The sequence below is a fragment of the Diceros bicornis genome, chromosome 9 (assembly GCF_020826845.1).
Source record: "Diceros bicornis minor isolate mBicDic1 chromosome 9, mDicBic1.mat.cur, whole genome shotgun sequence".
Taxonomy (NCBI): Eukaryota; Metazoa; Chordata; class Mammalia; order Perissodactyla; family Rhinocerotidae; genus Diceros; species Diceros bicornis.
In genome coordinates this window covers 31,301,281-31,314,972 of record NC_080748.1, presented here as the reverse complement: position 1 = coordinate 31,314,972, position 13,692 = coordinate 31,301,281, and positions in this window count along the sequence as shown.

The following is a 13,692-nucleotide window of genomic DNA, read 5'->3' as shown; positions in this document are numbered from 1 at the left end:
TGCTTAGCATTTGAATTAAACATAGTGGTCTGTTGAAAAAATAGAATGAGGAAACAGGGGGAGACTTTCTCTCTTGGTTCTCCTACCAGTGACAGTAAATGTCGTACTTGTACAGGATTGACTTCATACCGAGGTCAGGGAGGACAGCTTGCTGCTGGCGTTTCTCAAATGCCTGTGAACAGTGGAACTCTCACTTGCCTAGCACCTGTTACACACTTTTGACCTTATATCCAGGCTGTTTATTTTTAAACTGGCAGCTGGGAAAATCTGACGGGGTAAATCTTTGGTAGATTATAAGGTCCATTCTGAAGCAAAGCATAGGAATATAAGACAAGGGCAGTGTATAAATCTGCTTCTTGAAAGCTTGATGCAAAATAATGGTACCAAGAGCAAAACACTGGAAACTACCTCTGTGTCTCTGGCTCCCCTGCTTACATAATAATCTGTGCAATGGCTTACTATGTGGCTCTTGAGAGGAATGAGTTAGATCTTGCCTGTTGACCTGGAAAGATGTCCACGATATGTTGTTAAGTAGGAAAAAGTTAAGATGTAGACTCCATGTATACCATGAACTCATTTCTTAGGGAAAAAGCATAAACCTTTGTATGTAGGAAATGGAATTTTTTTTTTTTTTTTGTGAGGAAGATCGGCCTTGAGCTAACATCTGCCAATCCTCCTCTTTTTGCTGGGGAAGACTGGCCCTGGGCTAACATTCGTGCCCATCTTCCTCCACTTTATATGGGACGCCGCCACAGCATGGCTTGACAAGCAGTGTGTCGGTGCGCGCCTGGGATCTGAACCGGCAAACCCTGGGCCACCGCAGCGGCGCGTGCACACTTAACCACTTGTGCCACTGGGTCGGCCCCTAGGAAATGGATTTAAAGGATGTGTATTAGAGTTATCCAGAGAAACAGAACCAATAGAGTGTGCGTCTGTGTGTGTGTGTGTGTGTGTGTGTGTGTGTGTGTGTACACATACATGATTTATTTTAAGGAATAGGTCCTTGGGACTGTAGGGGATTGGCAAGTCTGATGTCAGTAAGGCAGCAGGGCAGGCCAACAGACTGGAACCTCAGGCAGAATTTCTGTAGTCTTGAGGCAGAATTCTTTCTTCAGGAAACCTCAGTTTTTTCTCTTAAGACCTTTAACTGATTGGATGAGACCCACCCCTATTATGGAGCGTAATCTTAAGGTCAACTGATTGTAGATGTTATTCACATCTACAAAATACCTTCACAACAACATCTAGTGTTTACCATACAACTGGACACCATAGCCTAGTCAAGTTGACACAAAATTTAATATTTTCCTTATACATAATTGTATTATGTTGGTTGTTTCAAAAGCCTTTTGTTTCAAAAGCTTTTTTTGTTTCAAAAAAAGCCATATTTTTTATTTAAAACAAAATTTAAAGAAACCAAAATCTTTAAAAAAGAACAATAAAAAAGACTAGCTTGGAATACAGATCTCCAAGTGGTAGAAAATGGGAGTTGCAGTATATATAATATTCTATTTATATTCTAACTATGCGTTTCTAAAAGTATACTAATTATTTATCAAGCTTAAAATTGAGCTAAAAGGATAAATGGGAAACTTTAGCTGTTTATTTCACTTTTTAACCACTTGGTTTATATTCAATGAACTTAATACTTCTATGATTAAAAAATTTTTCTAACCTTTTTTTCGATAGGGGGACTCCTCTAGAAAGAGGTCATCACGTGGACTGTGTACTTATCCTCAACTCCTGGGTTATTTTACACAATTCTTAGTCTTCTTGTGACCATACTAACTTTCAAATTTATACTGTTTCATTGCATTATATGGTAGAGACAGCTACATTCACTGTTAAGGGGTTTTGCTTCATTAACTGTAATCCTGTAAATATATTTCTGAAACACTCCACAGTTCTTTATGGAAAGAGATGGTGACTAAATGTAAGCTGTTGCCTGTCTCCACCGAATGTATCTGTGACAGTTCTGATGACTCTAGACTTAAAAGGAATCCACATCGTACAGTTAGAGCCAGGGTTACAAACATCTGAGAGCTGCTCAAGGCCACTGGCAGACTTCATCTGTAATTGCATCACTTCTCTAATTTGCTGTCTTGCTTTGTGCTTTTTTAACATAATAGTTTGCACATAGTAGATGCTGCAATAAATACTTGTTGCGTCAAATGGAAGCAACCTACTAAGATTTTCTCATTACTTCTGGGATTCTTATACCGTCACCCAGGTCACCAAGAAGTCAGTGAGAATTGGGATGAGAGCACTGCGTGTAGTATTCCCACTGATTGCTTTATTCATCAAGTTTCTCTTGCGATGCTCAAAGAAATCAAAACCTCTGTCAGCTAATGTTCATTTCACTTCAGGCTGAGATAAATTTTTAAAAATTATGGTAAAATACATATAAAATAAATTTACCCTTTTAACCATGTTTAAGTGTTCAGTTCTGTGGCATTAAGTACATTCACATTGTTGTACAATCATCACCACCATCCAACTTCAGAACCTTTTTGAGATGAATGATTTCGAGTGGATCTTGGTCCTTAATTCATTTAGCTGTGTTCATGCGTGTGGTCCTGGTACAGGCCCAAGCTGGAAGATGCGATCCCAGAACTTGCATCTGAATACTTCTTTTTTATTGTGGTAAAATACACATCACGTAAAATTTACTGTCTTAACCACATTTAAGTAAACAGTACGGTGGTATTAAATACATTCACATTGTTATGTAACCATCACCACCATCTATCCCCATAACTCTTTATTTTGTATAACTGACCTCTGTACCCATTAGACAATAACTCCTCATTCTCCACTTCCCCTAATCCCTGGCAACCACCATTATACTTTCTGTTTTTATGATTTTGACTGCTTTAAGTACCTCATATAAGTGGAGTCATTCAAGTATTTGTCCTTTTGTGACTGGCTTATTTCACTTAGCATAATGTCTTCAGGGTTCATTCATGTTGTAGCATATTGCAGAATTTCCTTCCTTTTAAAGACAATATTTCATTGTTTGTATATACCACATTTTGCTTATCCATTCATCTATCGATGGATGCTTGGGTTGCTTCCATGTTTTAGCTATTGTGAGTAATACTGCTATGAACATGGGTATACAAATACCTCTTTGAGTCCCGGCTTTCAATTCTTTTGGGTATATACCCAGAAGTGGAATTGCTGGATCATATGGTAATTCTATTTTTAATTTTTTAAGGACGTGCATACTGTTTTCCACAGTGGCTGTACCATTTTATGTTCCCACCAATTGTGCACAAAGGTTTTAATTTCTCCACATCCTTGCCAACACTTGTTGTTTTGTTTTTTTGACAGTAGCCATCGTAATGGGTGTGAGGTGGTATCTCATTGTAGGTTTTTTTTTTTTTTTGAGGAAGATTAGTGCTGAGCTAATACCTGTTGCCAATCCTCCTCTTTTTTGCTGAGGAAGATTCGCCCTGGGCTAACATCCGTGCCCATCTTCCTGTACTTTATATGGGATGCCACCACAGCATGGCTTTGATAAGCGGTGCTTAGGTCCGTGCCTGGGATCCAAACCTGCGAACCCCAGGCCGCCCAAGCGCTAACTTAACCACTATGCCACTGGGCCGGCCCCTCTCATTATAGTTTTGATTTCAGTTTCCCAAATGGTTAGTGATGTTGAGCATCTTTGTCTGTGCTTATTGGCCATTTGTTTTTTTCTTTGGAGAAATGTCTATTCAGGTCCTTTAACCATTTTTGAATTAGGTTGTTTGTTTTTTTTTTTTTGTTAAGTTTTAGCAGTTCAGGGCCGGCCCTGTGGCTTAGTGGTTAAGTGCGTGCGCTCCGCTGCTGGTGGCCTGGGTTCGGATCCCGGGGACACACCGACGCACTGCTTCTCCCGCCATGCTGGGGCCACGTCCCACATACAGCAACTAGAAGGATGTGCAGCTATGACATACAACTATCTACTGGGGCTTTGGGGGAAAAATAAATAAATAAATAAAATTATAAAAAAAAAAATTTTAGCAGTTCTCTATATATTCTGGATATTAATCCCTTATCAGATATATGATTTGCAAATATTTTCTCCCATTCTGTGAGTTGCCTTTTTACTCTGTCAGTAGTATCTTTTGATGCACAAAATTTTTAAATTTTCATAAAGTCCAATTTGTCTGTTTTTGTTTTTGTTGTTATTACCTGTGTCTTTGGTGTCATATCCAAGAAATCATTACCAAATCCAATGTTGTTAAGCTTGTGTCCTATGTTTTTTCCTAAGAGTTTTATTGTTTTAGGTTTTACATTTAGATCCTTGGTCTATTTTGTGTTCATTTTTGTATATGGTGTTAGGTAAGGGTGCAACTTAATTCTTTTGCATGTGGACATTCAGTTTTCCCAGCACCATTTGTTGAAAAGACTGTCCTTTCTCCATTTAGTGGTCTTGGCACCCTTGTCAAAAATCATTTGGCCATATATGTGAGCATTTGTTTCTGGGCTGTCTATTCTATTCCATTGGTCTATCTGTCTGTCTTTATGACAATAACACACTCTTTTGGTTACCCTATCTTTGTAGTTAGATTTGAGATCAGGAAGTGTGAATCCTCCAGTTTTGTTCTTTTTCAAGATTATTTTGGCTATTTGGGGTCCCTTGAGATTCCATTTGAATTTTGGACGAGTTTTTCCATTTCTACAAAAACTGGCATTGGGATTTTGCTAGGGATTGCACTGAATCTGCAGATCACTTTGGGTAGTATTGACATTTTAACAATATTAAGTCTTCCAATCCATGAACATGGGATGTGTTTTTGTTTATTTATGTTTTCTTTAATTTCTTTTAGCAATGTTTTGTAGTTTTCATTATACTAATCTTTCACTTCCTTGGTTAAGTTAATTCCTAAGTATTTTATTATCTTTGATGCTATTGTAAATGGAATTGTTTTTGTAATTTTCTTTTTAGATTGTTCCTTGTTCATGTATAGGAATGCAGCTGATTTTTGTGTGTTGATTTTGAATCCTGCTACTTTGCTGAATTCCTTTATGAGTTCTAAGAGTTTTGTGGGGTTTTTTGTGGAATCTTGAGGGTTTTCTACATATATGATCATATCATCTGCAAACAGATAATTTTACTTCTTCCTTTCTGATTTGGATGTCTTTTATTTCTTTTTCTTACCTTATTGCTCTGGCTAGAACTTCTAGGACTATGTTGAATAGAAGTAGTGAAAGTGGGCATCCTTGCCTTGTTCCTAATCTTAAAGGAAAAACTTTCAATCTTTCACTAATGTGTATGATGTTTGTTGTGGGTTTTTCATATATGGCTTTTATTATGTTGAGGTAGTTTCCTTCTATTCCTTGTTTGTTGAGTGTTTATTATTTTTTTTATTTTTTTTTTTTGTGAGGAAGATTGGCCCTGAGCTAACATCTGCCAATCCTCCTCTTTTTGCTGAGGAAGACTGGCCCTGGGCTAACATCCATGCCCATCTTCCTCTGCTTTATATGGGACGCCTCCACAGCATGGCTTGACAAGCGGTGCGTCAGTGCGCCCCTGGGATCCGAACTGGCGAACCCCAGGCCGCCGCAGCGGAGCGCGCGTACTTAACCACTTGCACTACCAGGCTGGCCCCAAGTTGAGTGTTTTTATCATGAAAGGGTGTGTGTGAATTTTGTCAAATGCTTTTTCTGCATCAATGGAGATGATCATGTGGTTTTTTCCTCTCATTCTGTTGATGTGGCATATTACATTGATCAATTTTTATATATTGAACCATCCTTGTACTCCAGGAATAAATCCCACTTGGTCATGATGTATAATCCTTTTAATATGCTGCTGAATTCTGTTTGCTAGTATTTTGTTGAGGATTGTTGCATCAGTGTTCATAAGGGATTCTAAATATTGACTCTACGTTCTAAGCTGGGGGACCATTTGTCTGATATTGGTCTGTAGTTTTATTTTCTTGTAGTGTCTTTGTCTGGCTTTGGTATCAGAGTAATGCCATGGGCTTCTTTGGAGGTAACACAGCACATTTGAGTGTACTGCTCTGACTTATTGATGAAGGAACTTGTAAGGCTGCCAGTTTTGAGTGATGCCCAGAGCAAGAGAAGATCTGTGTCAAGTCCAGGCTGTAGTGCATGGTGCTCTATCAAGGATATATGCCTGAAGTGCCTAGGGCAGATAGGGATGCTGTGTGGAGCCTTCAGGAAGCCCTGATAGGAGAATCATAGTGCATACCCCTGGGGTTTGGGAGCAAAGCCATATCCTCTTTTGCAAGTAACTATTTTCCCTTTGAGAAATAGCTCTTGACTTGTTACTGGGCCCTGATAGAAACTGAACATTTGATCATGTGACTTGAGCTGCCCATCATGAACTGATGGGATTGACGGAGGCTCATAAAAGTTTTGAGAAAAGAGAAAATATATCTCTTGCTTCCTAAGTATGGTGGGAGAAAATGGAAAAATCTCAGAGTATTCCCAAGCCCTAGTGGTGTTAAACAATGGGGTAGAAATGCCTGAGAAATCCTGGAGGCGGCTTCACAGAGACCCCTCACAGAGACTTCAGTGTGGCACAAGGAGCAACCAAATGTTCTATATCGAAGAGTGGAAGAAGAGGCTGTGGAGATAGAATTGGGCCTGAAGAAGGTTCAGCAATTTAGATACATCTACAAATGGTGGGCACCCCCCTCAGTTCTCAGCTATAATATCCTTCCCAGGGAGGTCTTCTCTGTCCCCTGGGTGAAATCCAGCCTCACATCATATGTTCCTGTGGCACCCTATACTTCCCCTTGTTAAAGGATAATTTTCAGAAAAAGGTAAAAGTATGACTCTTATGCAGATATAAATTAGTGAAATACAAGGAGGAAAGCAAACAGGGAAAGAAAACTATGAAAAGTAACCAGACAGATTATAAAAATAACTAGATATTATCATCTTTAATATGATAATTTAAAAAATGATAATATTTAAAAATATATAATTTTTAAAACTAAAAAATGTTGGAATTAAAGCAGATAGGCAAATAGTTAAAGAGAGCATTAGTAAACTGGAAAATAGATCTAAAGAAATTTCTCCAAATACAACATGAGACAAGGAGATGGAAAATATGATAGGTTAAGACACGTGGAGTATACAATGAAAAGGTTGTGTCTGGCCAGGGTCCCATCAAGACGCAGAATTTATCTGGAATGGTTCAAATGAAGAGACTTTAATGAGGGAAATAATTATAGAGGTGTAGGCAGAGTTCAGGAGACCAATGATAGATGTTGGGACACCAGAGACGAGCAACATTGGGAAACCAATACCACCCCTGAGGTTGAAGAGGCAAGACTAGGAAATCGTGTTACCAGAGCCCAGTGAAAGTTGAAGCTGTGGAGGAGGAGCCATTTGTCAGGAGTTGTGGTTGTACAGGAACACGGCTATTGCCAGGGTCAGCAGTGAAACAGGGAGAGCGTGAAAAAATACCTGGTTCTCTCTCGCCCTCCAATTTCCTGCTGGTGTTTTCATTGGCTAAACTCAACTGGAAACCAGAGAGTAAAGGGACTTGCGTAATGCACTCTACATACAAGGAGCCATCACCCAACGCATAGAGCAGGCACAGATGTGGTAGATCTGGAGGGCAAATGAAGATTAACCACCCTGTCCGTGATCATGGATTCCAGGCTTCCAGTCCTGGCAGTTACAAAGGTACTGTTTGAAGTGTGAGCACTCGAGGATTTTCTTTCCCAATTATTTTTCAGTGACACTCCTGACTGAGGCTGTTATGCTGCAGCAGTCCACTTCTAGTTGGTGCCTGTATATTGTTCAGAACCATCTATAAATCAAGCTTAAGTTCTTTCTTCCTCTGTCAACTGGCCATAAGGAAATCCCAATGATGCCATAGGTATGGTTTGAGGGAAAGGTAGCAATGCAGCAGAACTACATGCCACAGGAGTCTGAACCACCTACTCATGCTGTCAGGAACTGCTGGAGCTTGATACTGTACATACCACACCATTTCCATTTGCTGCCAGACACCCTGACTCCTCTTGTCTATTTTACTTCACATTCAATTAATGTGAATTCACATCAATGCGTCTGTCATTCTGTCCAGGACCTTTCTACAGGGCCAATCTGGCAATGTCCTCACTGCCCATTCTCCTCAGCATCGAGGCCAAACTCCTTAGCATGGCACCAGGGTTTTCATAGTCTTGTCCCTACTCACCTCTTTGGCCCCATGTCTTTTCACTTTTCTACCTTTAACTCCAAATTCCAGCCATATTGGAAAGTTTTTGACTTCCTAAAAATGTTTTAGATTCTTGCTTCTTGGCCTTAGCACATGCTGTTCCCTCTGGCTTGAAAGAGTTTCTCTTTCTCTCTTTGTCCTATTGCCCTTCAGATGCCATTCATTCAAAATATATTTATTGAGCATCTACTGTAGGCCACGCACTGTGCTTAGAGGTCCCTTCCTCCAGGAAACCTACCCTGATCTTCCAAGAATGGATTAGATGCTTTACTTCTGTGCTTTCTGTAACATCATCTTATGCTTATTCCAGTGATGCTACATCTTATATTATATTGTACTTTCCAGTATTTGTCTGTCTGTCTTACCAGATTCTAAGGTCTTTGAAAGCAGGAAATGTTCTTATTTAGTAGAGAATACTCAGACCAGCACACAACCTGGCACAGAGTAGGTAAACACTAACTGTTTAAGAAGTGGATGAGTTAATGAATGAATGGGTAATAAGTTATGTTTTGAGATCCCAAATGCTGTACAACACACACACAGCACGCAACCAAAATATGCAGGAAAAGTTAGTATATGCACATCATTATAAATAGTACATACTCATTTAAAAAATATACAAAGAAACAGAAAATACAAGTGAAATTTAAACATAATTTAATATGACTGTCTAATATACCATCAAATAAATTTACTGTATTTCTATACTTAAATTTTTTCAAATATCTGTTAGTATCCTATGATGAACTTCTTTGTACATAAAGCTTTTTTTTTTAAATACTTAATATTATCAATTTTTGAAAGAACCCCAGAAGAGGAAGTAAAAAATGAACATTTTAAAGGTACTGATAGATATTTCCAAAGATGTTTTACCATGTTGCCAGTGTTTGTTCTCATCACCAGCATGTGCTAATTTTTGTATTATATGTGTTTTAATTTTATTACTAGCAAAGATACAGTTCATAGCTATTTGAGGTTGAAATCTTGGAAGGTAATTATGCCTTTCTTCAAAATATGCCTTGATTCTGAATATTGACTTTACATTCTAAGCCAGGGGACCATTTGTCTGATCCAGGGCGGCAATTCTCTTTTAGCATGAAGTAAAGGCTTAGCTACTGTCTAAATAAATTGGCAAGGTTTAAGGTGATGTATACAGTTTACTGATGTGTGAATGAGAAACTGATAAAGTAACAAGGAAATAATTTGAAAAGGGAAACAAATCTTTAGGCACTTGATGGAAGTATAAAAACCAACACCAAGAGCAGTGGTTCTAATGATAGGCTGGAGGATCATACATGAAGAAATTTAGCAATTCCAAATTAATGTGCTCTAAAAATTCAAGAGGGAACTGCAGACATGCAGATGTATATAAGAATATTTTCCCTTAAATTATTGCATTTTGTGACATCACTATGTTGCAGGCAATGAAGTAAAATGCAGCCTGATCTGAGAAGCCTGCTGTTTTATCCTTCCTCCTCTTCGATGCCATGATTTAATATTTTGGCATTTGAACTACTGCTTTATGGTAGAACAGAACATAGCAAAGCTTCAAGTCCTTTCCTCCCAGAGGTGTTTCTTCAAGCCTGTAATGCTCACCCTTAGGACTCACGCTTGCTGAAATGCCCTGTTACAGAAAGTACTAATGGGTTCAAATGTACGTCTTCATGTCGCTGACTTTCATGTTAGTGTAGAGGGGAAAAGAAGGAAAGAGAAGGTCTGGTCGGGCATCCTGGTTCCCATGACAGGTCTGCCCTTTACTAAACGTTATCCTGAGCAGGTCTTGAACCTCCCTGGGGTTCAGTGTCTTCATTCATCAAATGGGGATAATAATCATATCCACCAACTTGCTCCTTGGGTTAAAGTGAGGAGCAGATGGGAGTAACTTAGTAACTACAACATTAGCTATTCTTGCAACCTTACCTTATTAGCAGGGGTCCTTTGCTGTGTTCAGATTTTAGTAATTGAGTAGAGCTGACCAAGCCCCCACTGTAAGGAGGTCTTTGGGTCCCTTTCTCCATCTCCTCTGCTTTCTCCCCCTTCCCTGACCTAGAACACTGCTGCCTCTTGTACCTTCGGCATTTTTCCATTTCCGGGGGCCTTGTCTTGGAATAGGCAAGAAGCAAAGGCATGGCTCTGGAATGTAGCGTTTCAGATACTTATGGCAGGTAATAGGGAAGTTTCACCACCTTCTGTACTTTTCAGGCAGCAGGCAATAGGATATGGGGCAGCATTTCTCAAACTAGAGCCTGTGGACAAATTTTTAAAATGTGTTTTCATTTCATACACTTTAAAAAATATATTTACATATTCTTTTTGTGTGTGTATGTGTGTGAGGAAGATTAGCCCTGAGCTAACATCCATTGCCAATCCTCCTCTTTTAGCTGAGGAAGATTGGCCCTGGGCTAACATCCGTTTTCAATCTTCCTCTTTTTGCTGAGGAAAATTGGCCCTGGGCTAACATCCTTGTCAATCCTCCTCCATTTTGTCTGTGGGGCGCCGCCACAGCATGGCTTGACAAGCGGTGCGTTGGTCTGCGCCTGGGATCCAAACCTGCAAACCCCGGGCCGCTGAAGCGGAGCACTGGAACTTAACCGCTGTGCCACCGGGCCGGCCCCTATATATACATATTCTGAATCATCAGTATGACTGTCTTATAGTTTAGGATTGCCGTATGATTTCAGCTTCCACCCTCCTTGTTTGTGTATATAGACTATTTTAATTAAACTACTAAAAAAGAACAGGGATTGATTTAATATGCAAATGACATGTACAAGCCAATTAAAGGCAAAATGATATTAGGGATCTAGCCTGAGTGAAGGCTTCCTGGTGATTCAAAAGGCAGGAGAATTGAGCATGTTGCTGGTATAACATAAGCCCAGTGAACCCCAAAGCGGCTGTCTGGCAGCAGTCAGTACCATCTTCATGTTGCCAGCAGCGATTTAGTTTTCCAGCAAGACAATATCATCCATCTCATTAATGTGTTAATTTAAATGTTATTGGTTTTATACTTTTATTGGTATGTAACTTGTAAATCTATTTTGATATAAACATACAAGGCTTAAGTCAAGTTTTCTTTTTGTTCATACTTAAGCAACATCATACAATTGTTTACAACAAGATTGGAGGTCTGCAATTTGTTTAAAGGGCTTTGTACATCACTCAATTTGGAGAAACTCTGAGGTCGTACAAAGAGCATCAGCCACAGAAGTCAGGTTATCTAAGTTCTAGTCGTGCCTTTGACATGAATCACCTGTAGGACTTTGGGCTGGTCATCTCACCTCTGTATGCCTCAGTTTGCTCATCTGTAGAACAAAAGGCTTTGATTACATGATCTTTAGATTCTCTTCCAGCTCTAAATTCTATTCTTAAAAGGTCAGAGACCTCATTTGGGAACATGGCCAGGCACTTGGTTTGTGCTATTTGGACTCTGAGAATAAAGCCTGAAGTCACTGTGACTTTAGCCAGAGATTGTCCAAATCACCACAAAGCTGCTTCTAGCTGCCCCAACCCCATGGAGGGGCAGGAAGAGGCCTCCAGAACTGTTCTCAGCGCAGAAGCCAGGCACACATGTTGGATGTCCCTAGTGTATGACAGTGATTCTTTGTGGGGCGTCGGGGGTTGGGCAGTAATCAGAATCAGGGCTTCTCAATTCAGTGACCTTCCCTGTCTGGAGCCCCACCCCACTTGAGAACCAGATTGAAATAGACCCCTGTTGCTGTTGGGACTGGATCAAAGCCCTCTGGGGTGTGGCACATAAAAATGGTTGGAAAGCAGTTGAGGAGGTTGTCCTTGGAATGTGCTCAATGCATTTCTGGAAAATGCCCACAGGCAGAGGCACAGCTGCCACCAAGTCCTAGAGGCTTTGGAAGATCAGCCTGGAGAATTCCAGAGGTATTAAAATCTAAACGACTTTGAAGTTTCTTCTCCTTCCTCTTTTCCCTGTCTTCCTCCTCCTCCTCCCCACTCTGTTCTTCAATACCTAAACCTTCCTGAGCACCTCCCATGTGTGATGCCAAGACTTTCACATATATCATCTCGTTTTATCCTCACCACACATCCTATGAAGCAAGTACTTTTATTATTTTATTTAGTACACATTTTCACACATTTTATTTTATTTAGTACACAAGACACTGAGGTATAGAGGTTCAAGTTGTCCACATTCACCTGTAGAAGACATCCAGCTACACCCTTTGGTGGCTGGGCTATGGAGCCTGCTGATGGACGTTGTGTCAGCACAGATGCAAGGACAGGCAAAGGCTGGAGAGCACCCTGGACCACTGACCCTGGGCCCAACTTCGCAGATACGAATGGTACAGTTCAACTGTGGAACTGAAAGAAGGCGGAGTCTCTCCTGTTAAAGGCACTAAAATGGAGCCCGTTGGACACAAAGAGGAGAGGAACACATTCCTCCTTCAGGATGAACTCTTGAACTCGTTAGATGCCTGAAATGCATCTGCAAGTCTTCTTAAGGACAAGATTACGAGACAGAGACCTCGTTCCTGTCAGAGTCGTCTCCCACACCCCTAAGTTTAATGTCTTGTTTCAACCCACCCTCAGCCCTGTGGTGACCATGCGCCTGGAATTTGTTAAAGGATGCCCCTGCCCCCCGCCCCCGCCCCGTTTTTCCTTTGCCCCTGTTAGCCACGACTGTAAAACCTTCCGTCTCCCTCTCAGCAGCGGGAACCCAATTCAAGGGCTGCCTGCATCATTTGTGGTTTTCCCGGGCTGCAGTCCTAACAAACCCCAATAAACCTCACTTTGTTTAAAGTCTACCGGAGCCTACCTCATAATCGATGGACACAACCAACAGTTGTGCAATAAACAATCAAAAGAGACCCTAGGCCTGCCTTCTCCAGCGGTGAGCTGGGCCCTGGGTGCCCGGAATCCGCCTTCTGCGCCAGGGACAGGAGTGTCCCCAAACAGCCCGTCACCAATGCGAGAGGCCGGGCCCCGCGCTCCTCACATGGAGGTGGACGGGGTGGCCCCGGCCCTGAGTCGCAGCGCTGGCCCGCGGAGAACCCGGGGCACTGCGGGGCTGTCGCGAGTGTCGGGGCGAGCTGGCCGAAGGCGCGCAGGCCCCCGGCGCCCGCGAATCGGCAGCTGCCACTCGGGGGCGCCCCTGAGCGCAGCGGCCACCGTCTGCACCCGGAGCCACCAACCTTAAGTGCCCAAAGTTGGGACTTCGGAGAGGGCGAGGGAAGGGAAGCCAGGACCCTCGGGTCTACAGAAACCGCGGCATCGCTGGCCCTGAGGTCCACCCACACACAGTTGTTCTTTAGCAAGCTCACATCCCAGGAAGGAAGTAAAATATATAAAAATAAAAAGTTAAAAAAAAATTTCTCCTCCTTCCCCTGTTTAAGGTTGCCAGTTGGATTCAACAAAATGCCAGCCACATGTGATAAAATTGGTGGATGATGAAAATTAAAAAAATACAGGATATAGGTCATTCTGGGTGAGTATCTGCATGTTATGCTATGACATAATGAAAGTTATTTAATTTG